General features: G+C 46.9%; 2 non-coding genes across 2 annotated transcripts; both read left to right on the forward strand.

Moving 5' to 3' along the window:
• Nucleotides 1–259: 259 nt before the first annotated feature.
• Nucleotides 260–332, forward strand: TRNAT-CGU. The gene has a single exon. It is a non-coding gene; the product is annotated as a tRNA-Thr (tRNA).
• Nucleotides 333–7,852: 7,520 nt separating this feature from the next.
• Nucleotides 7,853–7,946, forward strand: TRNAI-UAU. Its single transcript has 2 exons — nt 7,853–7,890; nt 7,911–7,946. It is a non-coding gene; the product is annotated as a tRNA-Ile (tRNA).
• Nucleotides 7,947–17,813: the final 9,867 nt, after the last annotated feature.

Here is a 17,813-nt window from a genome sequence, read left to right on the forward strand (position 1 = left end):
GCACCTGCGGCGGACTCCGGGTCGGGAGGCCGGCGAAATCCTGTGCCGTTTCCGTCCTTACCCCCGCCTCCCTACTTTGTGGGGTCGCGCGTCCGGGCCGAGTCCCCAGACAGCCTTTGTGACGTGACAACTGTCACTGAGGATAACGGAAAGGGGAGGGGATGCAATATCAAACTTCCAGGAACTCACAGAAACGGAAAACGAAACTTTGGCATAGATAATCAGCTTCAGGGCAAGGACTTGAGAGCCCCTTCAGCGAGGCTCCGTAGCTCAGGGGTTAGAGCACTGGTCTCGTAAACCAGGGGTCGTGAGTTCGAATCTCACTGGGGCCTCCAGCTCTTAGCTTTTTTTCATCTTCGGTAGATAATTTCAAAAAAGAATGTTTCCTTGACACCAAAAGCTGGAACTAGAAATGAAATTGCCAAATCTATATTCTGTATTCCCAGAAAATTACTGCTAACATAAGCAGGGGATTCTAAAACAAGTTCACCATAAAAAACGGGGGTAAGGCTGCTGTGCCATCTTTAAATTGTAAATTCGGGTGTAGGAAAACATAAGCGCTACCATTACAACAATTAATGCCAATAGAAGCCAGCAGATGAGCTAACTTGTATTGAGTTTCAATCACAACCTAGGGTCCGGATTAGTTTAGCCATTGTAGGGACACTCGTAGGAAGGACAAGAGCATGGTTAATAATCACATCAGAACTCCAGGCATAAACAGGGCAGCACCTGATTACAGAATCCAGAATGGCCCCTATCACTTCTCTGCTCTCCTATTGGTCTCCCCCGATTCTGCTGCTGCTGTCATAGTGGACTTTCTGCTCCTCTGGGAGCAGATCAGTCGTCTATGTCAGGGTCTCGCTGGGGTCGCTCCCCGGCCTGGCATGCTCGGACTTCCAATGCCTGCAGAGTGCACGTTTTCATTTCTTTGAAGTCTGCACCCTCCACTCTCTCCGTGATGCCTTCTTTGGTCATCCCGTCTAACATTTCAGCATCCTCCAACATTAATGTTTCTTTTTCTGCTTATTATTAACATGTATTTATACACTTACCAAAATAGGATATATATTTTAGTGATCTGTCTCCCATACCGTCTGTATCCCATACTGGAGTGTAAGACAGCCAAGCGCAGGTGTTCTTGTCTGGTGGCTAGGATCATATGCCCGTAGCTTCTACAGTAATGCTCAGCACCTAGAAAGCAGTCGGTAACTATTTCCTGAGTGAGTTGAAGAATGTAACATATTTTAATAAAAAATGCTAAATTTAATAAGTGTTTAGGAAATATAAATGAATTAGATTTAAAAAATGCAGCATACTTGGCAAAACAGATATCTGTCCTTGATCTTAAATGCCTCATTAATGTGACTTGTGGTGGGGGAGTGGCTGTTAATTCTGTTGTTGTCATATGTTTATTTTTAGGTGTGGCATTTTTCTTTATTGCCAAGATAGAGCGCAGAGGAGGGAGGGGAGGGGGAGAGACAGAGAGAAGCATTACCTCCATGATGGCGGCAGTGAGGGGCAGGGACCTCAAGCATCCATGGGACACACAGGCCCAACAAACAAGTTTGATTTTCCATGTCCTTGTATCTGGATGTACTGTTACCTATCCCCACTTCACAGTGCCTGAGGTCAAGTCTAATAACTGTGACTTCAGTGATTCTGACTTCTAGAATCCATCTTCACAGTAAACTCTTACTCACGGGGCTGATGAGAAATGAAAATTTAAAAACGAACAGAGAGAAAGGAGCATGACTTCTGTAGATGGAACAGACACTTCTCCTTATTCCTTCCACCAAGTACGTCTACAAATCTTGGCATTACATGGGAGACAAAGATGTGAAAAGAAAGATCAGGAGATCTTGGCACCCGAAGAATGGCGTGGTGGTGAACTCCTTGAGTTTTCTTTATGGGGTTTTATATATTCCAGATTGGTACAATTCCAGATGCCTGCTGTGTAATATTTTCTATATAATGCAGTAGTTCATATATAGATATCTATCTATCTATCTATATATGAACAATGTGGGGGGTTAGGGGTGATGAGGAAACAGAAGGCAAGTTGAGGACAAAGCAGAAGCTGACACCCTGCACCCCCCCCCCCCACGGGTATGTGTGACATCCTCAGGCACTCCTGGCTGCCCTAAAGGAAGAACAAACAGCTAACTTGTAGAGATCATGATCCTTCAAGACCTGAGTCTCCCTCAGTTTACAAATATCCTAGTGATTTACAAGGAAAGGGGCTTTCTTACCAACAGCCTAACTTCCAGAGACCCAGAACTCCAGCTCTAACATCACCCTTCCCTCCCTAAAATTGAGGGAGGCTGAGGCAGAGGGAAATGTAAATAACGTTAAATTTCTTCTAAACCTAAAGTTCATTGACAAGGACGTGTGATAGCAGGAGTGTGACTGTGACGTTCCTCCAGGAAGCTCCCAACGGTCTCACTGGTAATGCCTTACTGAAAGGAAAAACATCCTGAACTTGATAAAGAGCAAAGCCTCTGGTATCCTGTGTGTCTTCTTCAATACATGAAAATTCTTTCGAATTTCCCTTTTCCTTACCTCCCCCAACCCCACAGTCTGTAATCACCACCCCCACAGCCCCGGGGCAGCAGCTCTTTCTGCCCACAGATCCTGTCCCCGTGTGTCAATAAATCTACTATTTTGCACCAAAGACATCTCAAGAATTCTTCCTTGGCCATGGGCTTCAAACCCTAATAAGGTCTTTCCTACATCATACTCATGTTCTGTGCCCCAAGACGCTCTGCTCCCACTCCAGGGGGAGGCAAGAAGGTGCATCATTCTGAGTTTCCTCCTAGGCCCCTACAGCTGGTAGCATCTGAGAAGAATGATGCAGGACAGTAGCTGAGAGTCAGCTGCCCGGTGACCTTGGGAGACCCCAGACCCTCAGGCCACCAACCCATCCCCAAAATGGCGCTGAAGGCTCTTGGGCTCTTGGTCTCCTCATGCGAAAGAATTTGAGGACAGACACAGCACAAAGCACAGGGATACAGGCGGGGAATTTTATTAAAGCGGAAGCACATTCTCAGATGTGAGCGCAGGTGAGAGAGAGAGCTGTGCCCCTTGGGGTTCTCTTCTCGACAGTTAACAAGGGGGTGGAATATTCGTTACGTGGGGTCAGCACTTCTTGCAAGCAGGATTTGGGGGTTTGGGGGGGGTTTCCTCCTCATCGGCTCAGGGGTTTCCGGTCGTGGCGCCGCCATCTTGGGCCTGTCTGGTGGGATCCGGCCTCCCACGGGGCTTCTGACCTTCCCCACAGCCGGGGATGGCCTCCTCCTTGCTGGCCTCCAGGTATCCCGTGAGAGCCGAAACTAACTGCCTACCCAGACAGTACAGAGGGAAAGGCTGCAGAGAGCAGGGGGAGGTGGAGTGGGAGGGGAGGGGGCAGAGGGAGTGGGATAGCAGGCTCCCTGCTGAGCGAGGAGCCTGACCTTGGACTTGATCCGAGGACCCCGACCTTGGACTTGATCCGAGGACCCCAGCATCAAGACCTGAGCCAAAGGCAGGCACTTAACCCACTGAGCCATCCAGGCATCCCTTTACAAATATTTTTATTGAGGTTTTATTTCTTAGTTCACTTATTTTTTTTTTCTACTGCAGACAGGTTGACTTTAGATCTCCGTTCTCTTTTACGTATTTGTCTTTTTCCAGTGAATTCTATGAAATTTTCACTAAGCTTGTTTTGTCGCACATTCGATGTTTGGAAGGGCGGGAGAGACTTTGCTTGCTGCTTCTCATCTGTCAATTCTGTAATGACGTCTTCAGTCTCTTTCTTGCCTTTGCTCTGCCATCGTCACTGTCGTTCATTTCTGTCGTCTTTACGTTCGTTTTGTTTCCTCAGCCAGAGCATAAGCCTATGAGCAGGCTACCACCCATGGATTCACCTGCGTCAGGCTTGGACCCAGAAGCTGTGGACACGGAAAACAGAAGGCAAGACATCCATTCTGCTGAGAGTGGCAGAAAATGGAGACAGAGAGAGAGAGAGAGATGATCTTAGGGTTCTCTTGGTCTTGTACATGATGCTGCTCTCTCCGCCGTGCTGGAGAGGGCCATAGACTTTCTGGGCATCTTTTTGGTCACTGGCCCATTTTGCCACATTATTTTCCATTGTTCTTTGTGACCTCCCAAGATTTGGTTCACTCTCAGAGCTTATTCATTCTGGATAATTCTTCCTCTAAGACTCTCTTAACTTAATCCTAAAGAGAGGATGGCAGAAGAGTGAGTTCTTCCATCTTGTGGGAAGTAGCCCTTACTGGTGTGGGGGGGGCTTCCAGGCCAGAAGGTATTGCGCAACACCCCCCCCCCCCCCCAGGCTGCAGCTCCCACCTCCCACTGCCAACCTACAAGTATCCAAGTTGAATACTAATGACTGTTTTCAGTTTCTGCCTAATTAACACATTCTGTGAAGTACCCGGGGGGTGTGTACAGAGAAAACCTGGCCATCTGCTTCAATTCCTCAACTTTCCTTTTAGACTGGTGCTCTTAAATTATTCATTCTTTGGGTGACTTTTTTCAAATGCATGTAAAACTTCAGCCTTTTCTCTCTCCACTTTGAGTACTTGAGAGGGATCCAAACAGTTTTCCTTATTTTTCTTTGTTTCCTTAGATTAAAAGATAGGGAGAGCCTATGATTATTAGAATCAACTAGGAGCTTTTAAAAAATGTTGGTTTCTGGGATCCATCCCAAAGCAATGAACTCGATCTCTGGGGGTCAAACTATTCATGGGTATGGTTTTAGGCAATTTTCCAGTTCCTCTGGGAAACCACTGTTCTAAAAATATGGAATAAAAGGGGTTGGAGAGTTTTGTGCCCCAGAAGCACATGGCAGCCAAGCCCTGGGATGTTTAAAATGATATTTCCGGGGCACCTAGGTGGCTCAGTCATTTGAGTCACTGACTCTTGATTTTGGCTCTGGTCATGATCTCAGGGTCCTGAGATCAAGCCCGTGATCCACACTGGGTTTCATGCTCAGCAGGGAGTCTCTCCCTCTCCTTCTGTCCCTCCCCCTGCTCATGCTCTCTCTCTAAAATGAATAAATAAATATGTAAATGCTATTTTAGCATATTCATGTTATTAATAATGGTCTAAAGATTTGTGGAGAGAAGATACACCCACAGGTAAATGGCATTTTTCTCAGGTTATAAAAATACATCATTTTTCTCAAATCGCAAATGGAGCCCCGCCATATCAGATTCTTTCCAGAGCAGAATCATGAGAACCTTGAATCATGGAGTCTTCAGAATCATCTTTTTGAGAGAGAATTTGAGCATTCTCTGTAATCAATGTCTGAGATGACTTTAATAGGACATTTCAGTTGTTAGCAAATCTCCATCATCTTCCTGAAAAGTAGGTCAAAGGTGCAATGGTTTCCCTGTATTTGCATTACTATTATGTAGGGAAGGGAAAAAAGTTTTCCTGGGCCCTCTTAGGGTCCCTGGCTGGGTCTGAAAATTAAACTGACACAGTTTAACAGGAAGGAAGCCTACATGTTTACTTGATAAGAGGTTTATGGGACCTGGGAGTCTTCATAAGGAAATGAAAACACAAGGAAGCAGTTAAAGCTGAGTATTTTTATGCTGAGGTGGACCAAGAGAGGACCGTTGTGGAGAACTATGATAGGCCAAAGGGTACAAGGTAAGTCTAGTAAGCTGGGAGGAATTTCTCGGAGTCCCTTTGTCTTTGGACAGAAAGGTGCCCCTTTCCTCACGGTACCTCTCACATGAGAGTTTTATGATCTGCTTCAGGGGAGGGGGCAGGGGCGGGTCAGAGTGACCTTCCTGCTTCTCACATTTTCTCAGACTCCTTCAGCTTAAAATATTTAATTTGCTAAGTTGCCATATTTTGGGGTAGTGTGTTCTGAACACCATCAATTACAAAAATATGTTTATTCCCAAGTTATTGCTCCCCCATTCAAAACATGATATTATAAACGATCTCACAAACTACAGCCAGTCATGCATAATTATCAGTTCCATCATGGTTTCTGTCAATCAGGCAATCAAGAGGGTACAGAGGGGAACTTTGCAATGGGGTATTTTTAGAAGGATTTCAGAAAGGGGCTATTTAAAAAAGGTGTGGGCAGGTTGGGAGGAAAGGCCAAGTAGAGGGCTACTGATATCAAGTGGTTAGTATTCCAAGGGCCTGAAGGAAAGAGGAAGGAAGCCATTATTGGAACTAGAAGGAAAGATCCACTAGGATGAACTAGGCCGTGCTGACCCCCAGAAAAGAATGCAGAAAAATGAACACTCCAACTTCTGTGTCCTCTCTCATTCTGATCTTCTAGTGCTCCCACCATGAAAATCCAGCTGAAGGCAGAGGGCAGGGGCTGGTGATGTGGTCCATACAGGCCAGGTTTCCCTAGAAGAGTAGACGGAGGTCAGAGATGTTTATTCTTTTTTTAACATGAACTATTCCAAGCATTTAGCTCTCTGCTTTTTCCTCCATGAACACGGTTTCATGCCCTAATGCCCATGTTGTGTGACAGACTTGTCTTCTCTGATGAAAGTCAGTTTAATCCCCAGTGACACTTCGAGTCATGGTAAGTTTCATCCCTTAAGAACAATAATTCCCTAGATACTGGCTCCTATCCAGATCTGGACTTGGAGCACAGGCCCGTGAGAGCTGTTAGAGATTTACACAACTCACTTGGAACCGTGCCTGGCCTCGGTAAGCTCTGTCCAGGGGGTAACTGCCAGGGTTCTTGTTTAGACCGAAGGATCTCTAGAGGTCCAGGCACCCTCGGTCTCGCTCCAGGACTGTATGGTGGGGATGTTGGAGGAAACTCTCTGGTGCCTCGGCCATCCACCAGGAGCTCAGGTGCTTCTCGCTGCTCCTCATCTTAGGGCGTTAATACACGGAATGACGCCCGTACAGCAGCGAAAGGGGCAGAGACGTCGTCCCTCCCCTGCCCCACTCAAGGAGTGTCTGGAAGGAAAGAGCTTCTCCTTCCCAGGTAGGGCTGGTCTATCACTCCCAGCCCTGTTTAGCAGGCACTGTGTGGTCAAGAACAGGCAAGCTATCTCCTTCCAGTTCACGGGAATTAATCCATAAAAGCCAAAAGGCTTCAGATCTTAGGTGTGTGCGCTTTGACCGCTGCCGTGTCCCCAGGCCCGAATCAGACAACTAAGCAAGCAAACGGAGAAATGCTGGCAACTGGCCTTTCTCCCGAGAGGCCCTGGGGAGGGGGGCGAGGATCAGGGGCGGGCGCGGCGGCGAGACCCAGACAGGTGCAGGGGCGCGGGGGAGGGGGTGTGGACACCGCCTTGGCCGCGGTGGCGGCACGAACGAGGAGAGGTCACGATCCGGCAGGCTGTCTGCAGGTCGTGGCCGAGCAGCCGGCTCTGCCTCGGATAGCGGCTTTCAGGCAGGCCCGGGAGGACATGGGCGACGGGAGGCGCAGCTGCGGGATGCCGCCCGAGGCCGCGCGGAGCCGGGGCTGGCAGACTCGGCTCCCGGGGTCCCGGGGCCGCTGGGAGCATCCCCGAGCCGCCGCGCCTTGGCCACACGGCTGGCGCCTTCCACGGACGCGGTTCCCTTCTTGCGGCGAAGGCGGGGGGCGCCGGAGTCCGCGCGCGCTTGGTCCTCCGCCGTAGCTCGGGGCGCCTGAAGGACGCGTCCCGGGTCCCCGGTGGCCCAGGCGGAAGAAGCACTGCGCTCTCCCCGGACCGAGGGAGGGAGGCGTGCAGACCGCCCCGGCCCTGCTCCGCAGCCCGGCGGGCGGCAGGTGCGGGGGGCGATCCCGGGGCTCGGCGCGCTTCCGCGGCGGCGCGGGGACGGGCGCGCCCTGGCCCGAGGCTCCGTAGAGCGCGCGCCGGCGCCGCGGGGAAAGCATGCTCCAGTGGCGCAATCGGTTAGCGCGCGGTACTTATACAGCAGTATATGTGCGGGTGATGCCGAGGTTGTGAGTTCGAGCCTCACCTGGAGCATGTTTTCTTCCCTTTGCGATTTCGGATTCTTATTCTAATGCATTTTTCCGCCTCCTCTTCGAAGAAAAAGCTGGAAGGAGGGCTTTTTATTTTCCATGCTGAGACCGCGGATATTCCCACGATGAAGGGGGGCACTGGGTAGTTTTCGAACCGGAAGAAACCACAGACCAGAGGAGGCAAATGGAATTTACCCAAGGAAGTTCTCCTCCACCCGAGACGGTAGACATTGCACACCTTCAGAGGAACCCCCTCTACCGTTACCCGCTGCTTTCTTTAAAGCAGTCCTCAGCTCGTTGGGAACTGCGCAGGGGAGCGGAAAACCAGGGTCCTGCGCTCTGCGGTGGTTTGGTCAGCTCCCCGGGCCACCTCCCGGGGTCAGCTCTGGGGTCAGCGACCGGAGCTCGGGGAGGTGCGGAAGCCGCCCCCGAACCGGGAAAGAGCAACTTTGCTCGGATGCCACAGGGCGCGGTGAGGTTGCTGAATTCCACCTGTGAAATCTGTGATTTGAGTCTCACCAGCCAGCCTGCAGCAGTCAAACATCGGGTCGGGTGGCTGGGTACGTATTTGCATCAGAAAATAAAGCAAGTCCTGTTTGACAACTACGTTCATTCTGACGCTGGATCTGCAATCGGTGATTCGAGGTTCCTCTGCTTCCATCCAGTCTGTCCCGGATTTACTCCGTCTCTGGGGGCTCTCCTCTTCTGTTCCTTCAGTATGGTATTCCTGACAGTTCTGTCCTCCTGATGATGTACACATTCTCTGTATTACATTCATGCCCCTGATCATGACCTCTCTGTAGATACTGATGACCGGGTACCATTTCTCCCCCACTCGACCTCCCCTTTGAACCCAGAGCCAGGCATCCTGCAGACCAACCTGCTCTTCTGACTGAAACCCAACAGGTCTGTCACAGCAACACGTGAGAAAACCATCAAGCTTCCACCCACTCTCTCTCCTGTGCTCTTTTTCTCCGATGCAGTCATGTAACAAACATGTAACGCCATGTTTCCTGCCAGGTGCGTTTCCAGGTGAGGTCACTGCCGACTGAGAAAGAAGTCGTCTCTGGGCTTGGAAGGTAAGTTCTAATCAGGAGGAATCCACGGTGACCCGCTAAAAGTAAATACACAAGTAGCCTCAGTTTCATAGAGCAAACTAAAAACAGGATGGGGGAGAGGAGACCCCAGGGTATGTCTGGGTGCTGTATTAGGTGGGGCTGTTAGGGAAGGCCCCCCCTCCCCCGGCAGGTGGCATTTCAGCAGTGGCCTGGAGGGCAAGAAGGAGGTCGTGGATACACACAGTCCAAGACCCGTGGGGACAGAGGGAAGAGCCATGGCAAAGGCCTCTCTGTGGGTGTGGCCCCAGAAGCACCTGCAGAGAGCAAGGAGAAAAAGACCTCACACCAGCACGTGTTTCAACGGAAGACACGCTTCCTTCATTTTCATAAAGCTAACACCTGATGCAATGTTATTTATGATCCCACTTAAGGCCATGACCAAGCGGTGTGTGAGGAAACAGTGTGACAGTAAACTTGTCAGAGGCACAAAGAAGTGTCCCCAGGGGTAAATGCTACTTGCTCTGGGAGTCTCTGACCTGCAGGGACCGGGCTGTCCCCAGCTTCCGTGGCTTGCTGTGACAGCCCTGCCGTGACTCCGACACACCGGCTTCTGGGGAGCTGCTCCAAACAGAAAACAGCACTGAAGTTTTCTCACGTCTCCTTTTCAGGAAGAGTTTCACCAACATAGTGGCTTAAAACAGCACAAAATTGTTGTCTTAGGGTTCTATAGGCCGGGGCCTAAAGTGACTCTCCTGCACCGAAATCAGGCTGCTGGCTGGGCCGTGGTCTTCTGGACACTCTTGGCGAGAGTCCTTTTTCTCGCCTGTTCCACCTTCTAGAGCCTGCCCACATTCCCTGGCTCTTAGTCACCTTCTGCCTCCCGAGTTGGCTAGGGAAGGACTCTGGTCTTTGCTTCTGTAGTCACATTTTCTTTTCTGACTCTAACGCCTCTCTTCCATCTTTCAAAGGACCTGTCATTATATCGGACCCCCTGCGTAATGACCTCCCTATTTCCAGATCCTTACCTTGAGCTCCTCTGCAAAGTCCCTTTCGCCCTGAGAGGCAGCGCATTCCTGGCTTCTGGGGCTTATTCCGGGCCCATCTGTGAGGAGGCCCTACTTAGCTGGGGTAATCACAAACCGTGTATGAGATGAAGAACAGCACCTTCCCCCGAGTCTCCTCCTTCACTTGTGGGTTCCGTCCTTCCTGGTGCGTCTGCCCTGGCCACCACTGATGTGCTTTCCATTGCTATCCTGTTGCCTTTTCTAGAATTTTGAGTAAACGGGGCCATACAGTTTGTGGCCTTCTGTGTTAGACTTTTACTTAGTATAATGCTGTGCTCATCTCTGCAAGGGATTCATTTTTGATTCCTTCCTCTCTGTGTCCCCGTGTTCACCTGTCACTGAGTCGTCTTCATTCTCTCTTACCTCCTAATGTCTATCAGCATTTCCCTGCTCATAGTCCATGTTCCCAAAGGCCTCTGTCCTTGATAAATACCCTCATTTTGCCCTGGCTCTTTTCTCTTTCTCTCCGCTTCTCCTCCGGAGACCACGTGCCTGTATTACCCACCCCTGTCCCCATGCTCCCCTGGGAGCTTTGTCTGGTGGCCCAGGCCCCTGATGCATTAGCTCAGGCTTCTCTTTTCTTTCCCCCCTCACTTACTGGATCAGAAGCTCCAGCGGATGGGGGGGGGGGCGACAAGGACTGTATTTTAACTGCTTTTGTTTCTTTAGTACCCCCACTCAATTCCTGACTCTCCCTCTCAGTAAACTTTCTCTGCCGTGGTCTCAGGGAGGCCTCTGTTCCTTTGCTCCCCCACTTAACCCTTCTATATCTCCCCCACTTAACCCCTTGAGGTGAGAGTTTTTGTTTTATTGACTTAATTCATTTATTTTAGGAAAATGAAGGTTAAACATAGATACTGAGAAATGAACTGAACAATATTAACAAGAGAGTTTTGTTTTGTCTGGCAGTTTCTTTCACTAAAGAATGTAAAGTCAGAGGTCAAAGAAGGGATTTGCTAGTGCAGATAAAAAAACAGGAGGCTTGTTTGACTCCTTTCTCTACCTAGAATGCTGTTCCTCCATGTACAGGACAGGATTGCTGTGCATTCCAGGAAAAAAAATCTGATGGTCTCTTCCTTCTTACTTATAGATCATTGTAGTATCAAATCTGCATTTACCTCATTGTAAAAAAGATGTATTTATATACATGATTGTCTTTTCTGCTAGTTTGCTTACCAAGGACAATTACCATGACTTTTAAAAAAACCTTTTAATTACATAGTCCATTATGTGACATGTAGAAAATATTTTAAAATATCCATAGAGTCTCAAAATGGTGCAGTGGCATAAACTCAGAACTTTGGGGAGAGAAGAGGAAGACAACAAAGAAAAGAGGAAAAAGTAAGGTGGTTTGGATGGAAATGAGGAGGAGGAAAAAAATGTGTTTCTTTTGAATGTTCCAGGTGAAAATACTGGGTATTTCAAACACTGCAACTGAAGGCTTTTCTAGAGTTGGCTTTTGCTTCTGCTAAATGAGGATTAATATATATGCTTGGCTGACAAGGAGAATTGGTAATGAGTTTGTTTTAGGTCCCTTGTAAAGTAACAACCCCCCACCCCTAGGCCTCACACTGCCATCAGAAAGGGCCAGATGGCCTACTTTTAAAAATTTCCCGACCCCAGGCCCCAAGATCATGATGTGAGGGAAACCAAGAGTCCAACGTTTAACCAGCTGCACCACTTAGGTGCCCTCTGTCCAGTCATTTTTAAAAGACTATTTATGGAGTGATTCGATTTTAAATTGTTCCACAAGAAACATTTCTTCCAATTTTGACCTTTTGGGTCTCTTTACTATTTGTTTATTTCCCCCGGCTTCCATTTCTATTTCTGGTGCAGACTGAAAAGACCCAGATCCTTAAAAATCTCTACAAGTGGATTTACCCATTACAAATATGGCCTATTTTTGTGTCTTTTGTCATCTCCAAATTCTATTTCATGTAACAATTCTGTTAATTTCCATTTTTGTCTAGGTAATACATTCCTGTGATGCTAGATATCTGTAGGTATAAAGGTCCTCCCTAGTCCGATTTTTAAAGAGGCAAGAAGAGACTTTGAGTCCAAGTTAGGTCAGCTGCCAGGATACACAATCTTCACAAAGAAGAGTGCTCCAGGGAGGGAACATCTCGTACAGGGTTATATATGTTTTTTACATTTTTAAAAAGTTACAAATCATCGTGATGAAGAACATTCCAGAAAGTTGCAGACTTCATCTTGTGCTTTTAGTATGTGCGAGGCAGTATGACTTTAACAGGAACCAGGGAGGTTTAGAAATTTTTCTTATCTTCATGCTTGGAAAGCTCCTTTTTGGTTATTTTCTGGAAGGAAACAGTTGTACAAAGTGCTGGGGCAGAAGTAGAGCCCATGCTCTGGGGTTTTGCTGAGTCGTTCTGACCTGGGTGAATGCTAGAGGAGAGCTTCCCTGGGAGCCCAGGGGCAGGCCCTGCCCCACCCAGGAAGGTTGAACATTTCCTTTATTTTACCAATGTTATTAGTTTCTCCCCAAAAGTAGCATGACTTCCATTCTCTTCTTTGCCAGATACCATTCTAGCTGTGTGTGTGGAAAGGAGCCCATTCCTTCCCAAGTGGCGAAAAAGAGAGGCCTAGCCATTGCTTCAGCTCTTGGGAGATGATCCATGACATACCTAACAGCTGGATTTATTTTTAGGGTGGATATGGCCATATGCGGTAGTCATGTCAGAAAGACCAACCCTGTGATTTAGGGTGAGGACTCTATTACCCTATCAGTCAGCCCGGAGAGTGAGTTCAAGCACACGGGTCATCAAGGGCTTAGGCCGATATAATGAAACCCCAGTAAAAACTCTGGACATGGAAGTTTAGGCGAGCTTCCCAAACTGACAATACTCTGTGCCTTGTCACACATCGATCCCAGGAGGGTAACTGGCCCCGAGGACAACAGGAGTGTCATTTTGGAACCCTGCCAGGGTCTGCGTTATGTGTATTTTCTTTTGGCAGATTTTAATCTGTGTCTTTTCCTTGTAATAAGCTGTAACCAGTGAGTATAACAGCTTTGTGGAGTTCTGTGACTTCTTCTAGCAAATTATCCAAACCAAAGGTTGTTTCGGGAAACCTCAAAACTTGCAAATAATGTCAGAAGTGAGGGAAGTCTAGGGACTCTTCCCTCACACTTTGCTGTTTGACGGACTCAAACTAGGAAGGCTAAACTCTCTTCTGATTTAACAATGCTTCTCAGGAAACTGAACGATAGTAACACAGGAAATAAATTTAACTATTTCTTTTTTCTTTTTTTTAAAGATTTTATTTATTTATTTGACAGAGAGAGATCACAAGTAGGCAGAGAGGCAGGCAGGGAGAGAGAGGAGGAAGCAGGCTCCCTGCGGAGCAGAGAGCCCGATGCGGGGCTCGATGCGGGGCTCGATCCCAGAATCCTGGGATCATGACCTGAGCTGAAGGCAGAGGCCTTAACCCACTGAGCCATCCAGGCGCCCCAATTTAATTATTTCTAACACCTCTCTTTTTTCAATATTAAAGATCAAGTCTTTGCTGATTTTCTAGGAGCCCACTGGGAAATCTCAGCCGGTTTTAGGTGCAAATGTCCTAAGGATTTGATTTGAGGAGGAAAAATATCAAACTAGTAATAGTAATAGCAAACTAGGAAATAGTAAACAGCTAACTAAGTAGGATCACAAGTTACTGAGAAACAATATGTAGCTGCCTATGTCTCCAAGTGACAGTAAGACGACTTTCCGTTTGTGCTCCCACATGTGAAAAGTTTGGGACCCACCACTCTCATCCTCAGAACAAGAGAAAAGCTGAACACTCTGAAAATCAGCAACTCTCCTTAGCTATATCCGAATGCTGAGGTCACAGGGCAGCCTGCTGACCCAGAACCTGGAAAGAGGGGCAGAGCGAAAGACTCACAGAAGCAGAGACTCACAGCTGGTGAGAATCATGGACAATGTTAAGGACAGAAGGTAGAAACGGGCTGGAAGACAAAGTATAAAACAACGAACCAGGGAAATGAATAGAAAATATTTACAAATACAGATCTCTCTTGACTTACAACGGGGTTATGTCTCCATAAACCCATCATAAATTGAAAATACCACAAGTCAAAAATTCTTTAATGCACTTAACCTATAGAACACGGTGGCTTGGTTTCGCTCACCATAAATGTGCTCAGGATGCTTCCATTAGCCTCGAGCTGGGCAGTAATCTAACACAAAGCTTATTTTGCAATAATGTGTTAAGCATCTCACACAGTTCACTGAACCCTGTACTGAAAGTGGAAACAGGATGGCTGTGTGGGGACAGAATGGTTTTCAGTGAGAGAGTGGTTGGCCCTAGTGATCCCGTGGCTGCCCCAGAGCGGCGGCTCGCTGCCCGGCATCACCAGAGAGGATCCCACGCACATCCCAGCCTGGGAGAAGATCAAAATTCCAAGTGCGCTTTCTACTGAATGTGGAGTACTTTACACCACTGTCAGCTGAACCGTCGTAAGTCAGGGACCGTCTGCACAGTAATCCCCCCCTCACACACGGCTTCACTTTTGAGAGTTTCAGTTGCTGGTGGTCCACCGAGATCTGATAATCCTCCTTCTGACACGTCATCAGAAGGTCAATGGTAGCCTCACGCTACATCACAATGCCTACTAGTCATTCAACTAATGCATTATGCAAATCCGTCAAGCTGTGCAACGCAAAGACTAGATCCTAAGGTAAACTGGGGACTTTAGCTAGTAACACCGCATCAATCTTGGTTCATCCATTGTAACAAACATATCACAAGATGTTAATAATAGGGAAATCCCTGAAGTTGGGAGAAGAGGGGATATGGGAACCTAGTGCTTTCCATACCATTTTTATGTAAATTTAAAATGCTCTAAAGGATAAAGTCATTTTAAAAGGTCAGCATAAGAGGTAATATGATTATAAATAACCTTAGCTGTTTCAGAAGTGGAAAGACTTTGTTATCTTCGATAATCAAGGACATAACGAAGAGATGGTTCTAGGAGTTGAATTCTGCCATTTTGGGGGAAATGAACTGAATTGTCACTGTAGTGCCAAAGCGCGTCATGGGGGGGGGGGGCTTTTGAAAGGGTTTAGGGGTGGACTTGGAGAGACCCATGATACCAAGGTTAAACAAAAGCCAGCAACAAAACCGAACCAAAAGAATACTCAGACCAAGAAGTGCAATGAAATCCTTACTAAGCTGCCACGGACGCCTGTCGGCAGTACCTGGATGAGGGGCTAGGCTCCCTGTAGGGTCCCACGAGGAAAAGAGCACAGCAGGCTTGGGACACTCAGTGTCTGGGAGGATGAGCTGGGTGTCCCCGGTGGGCTTTTACTCCTGCGTGACTCAGGACCCCAACCTGTCAAAGACAAAAACCAGGTAAACGAGGACATCGACTTTATTTAGGCTCTTGTGATCGGGAGAGCACCCCAGGTGGAAGGATCAGAGTGCTCTCCGCCAGGTAGCCTGCCGTAGACTTTCACAGGGATCAACACAACTTCCAGATGAGGTTATTTGGAATTGTCTTGCATTGGAGAAGCTTCAGTCGTATGAAGTTGAAGTGTTCATTTGGGTGTCTAGCGACTCTCAAGGGGATTGTGCAGAAAGAGTTGGCACAGCAGGCTGAGACTATTCTCCTTGGAAAGGCCTGCTGGCAAGATGGGCCCTTGGCTGGCATCTGGGAGCTTACATTTTAAGAGAGTTCCCACCATTTCCCAGATGACAGGAGTGGCTCACTGCCTACGCTGTTCATGCAAACCATATGGTTCGTGCTGAACACCTGCTTGCTTTCTTGGTCTGGATTTTTGATATATGCTAGGCAGCCTCCCCCAAGTATCTTGGATACCAAATCTTGAGTGAAGTTCCCTGGTGGACGTTTTTCATGTGTTGTCACGATTTTGCATGGAAGGAATTAAGCCCATCCTGTGTGACTTGCATTTGGTTTCCTCCAGACTTTATTCTGTGTGTCTTTTCCTTTTGCTGACTCTGCTTCGTATCCTTTTGCTATAATATATAATAGCTGTGAGGACAACTATATGCTGAGTCCTTCTCAAATCATTGAACCAGGGGAAACACAGGGACAAACAGCTCTCATCTTAGCTAATCATTCATGAGACAAAGAATAAGAACTTGGCTAGGAGTGAAAGGGGAAGGATCTATGTTTGGCCTTATCAGCAGGTTTGAACAAATGAGGAAAGATTTGTGGTTGGCCTTGTTCATACCTAAAGACTATAACGTTTTGCATTATATAGGAGGTGGGGTTTGTTGACTGCAAATATTTCATGTAATTTTTGATACAAGATAGGCTAAATTATTATTTTTTTCATTACCCAAATAATAGATACTCCTATAATGTAAATGTTTGAAAAAATATAGAGAAACACCAAAAATATCTTACTCTCTTCCCTGTTAATAATTAGTATCCTTAGTCATCAAAAAAATACAAGTTAAATTCACAAAGAAACCCCACTACATCCTGGCCTGAAGAGCCACAATTAAAATGGTTGACAACATCAGTATTGGCTGGTCTGTGGAGTGACCAGAAGCCTCGCACATCATTGTTAAGAGTGTACACTAATGGGGCGCCTGGGTGGTTCAGTGGTTTAAGCTGCTGCCTTCGGCTCAGGTCATGATCTCGGGGTCCTGGGATCGAGTCCCGCATCGGGCTCTCTGCTTGGCAGGGAGCCTGCTTCCCTCTCTCTCTCTCTCTGCCTGCCTCTCTGCCTACTGTGATCTCTCTCTGTGAAATAAATAAATAAGATCTTAAAAATAAAAAGAGTGTACACTAATACATGCCTTTTGGAAAACTGTTTAGCAACACCTAATAAAGTTAAACACACATATATCCAGCATATGTGACCCAGCCATTTCATACACATATCTGCATATCCATGTACCCATGTATGTACATATGTATGTATCGATTTATCTGATAGATGAGTGTTTATGTTCACCTAACATTTGCACGAGAAGGTTCTATGATTTTTGTAACCTAGAACTGGAAACCAAACGCCCGTCAGCATTAAAATGGACAAGTACATTGTGGTGTGACCAAATGGGAGTTGATGAAAAGGAAGAAACTATTTCACAGATAAAAACACCGACGAATCTCAAAGGCAATATTGAGTGAAAGAAGCCAGACAGAAGAACGGAGATGCAATTTGACTTAATGTATACGAAGTTACAGAATAAAAGCCAGCACACAGAGTGAGAATTTAGACCAGGGGCTAACTCTGGAGGATGGCAAAGAAGAGGGGTCCTGAGGGAGCCAAGGCGGCTACACAGGAATATAAACTTGTAAAAATCATTACCTGTGTGCTTAAGATATGCATACTTTACTGTATTAATTTATACCTTAATAGAATGAAAGGTGAAAGGAATAAAAACAACTGAAATAATAAAAAATACTTGTGGTTCGACCTAGAACTTATTCCAAATGGTGTTGTCTTGAATTCCTCCAGCAGGAAGATTTGAATCAGTACACCGCAACTAATTCATATCCTTAGAAACTATATATAAAATTTTCATCATCACTGTTTTTTTGTTCTTCCTTTAATACTTAGGAAATTTCCAGTACGTTTCCCCATTGCCTAATTTTTATGTTGGTACCTTTATTCTTGAAATGGGCAAAATGTTACATTTGCAGAAAACAAGACAAAGACTTTGCTTTTCCTGAACTGTAGCATCCAAAAAAGGAAATGGGCTTTTCAGAAAAGGTTATTTCAAAAAGGTAATTGACGAGAGGTGCCTTGTGGGCTG

This window comes from Meles meles, chromosome 5 (assembly GCF_922984935.1).
Source record: "Meles meles chromosome 5, mMelMel3.1 paternal haplotype, whole genome shotgun sequence".
Taxonomy (NCBI): domain Eukaryota; kingdom Metazoa; phylum Chordata; class Mammalia; order Carnivora; family Mustelidae; genus Meles; species Meles meles.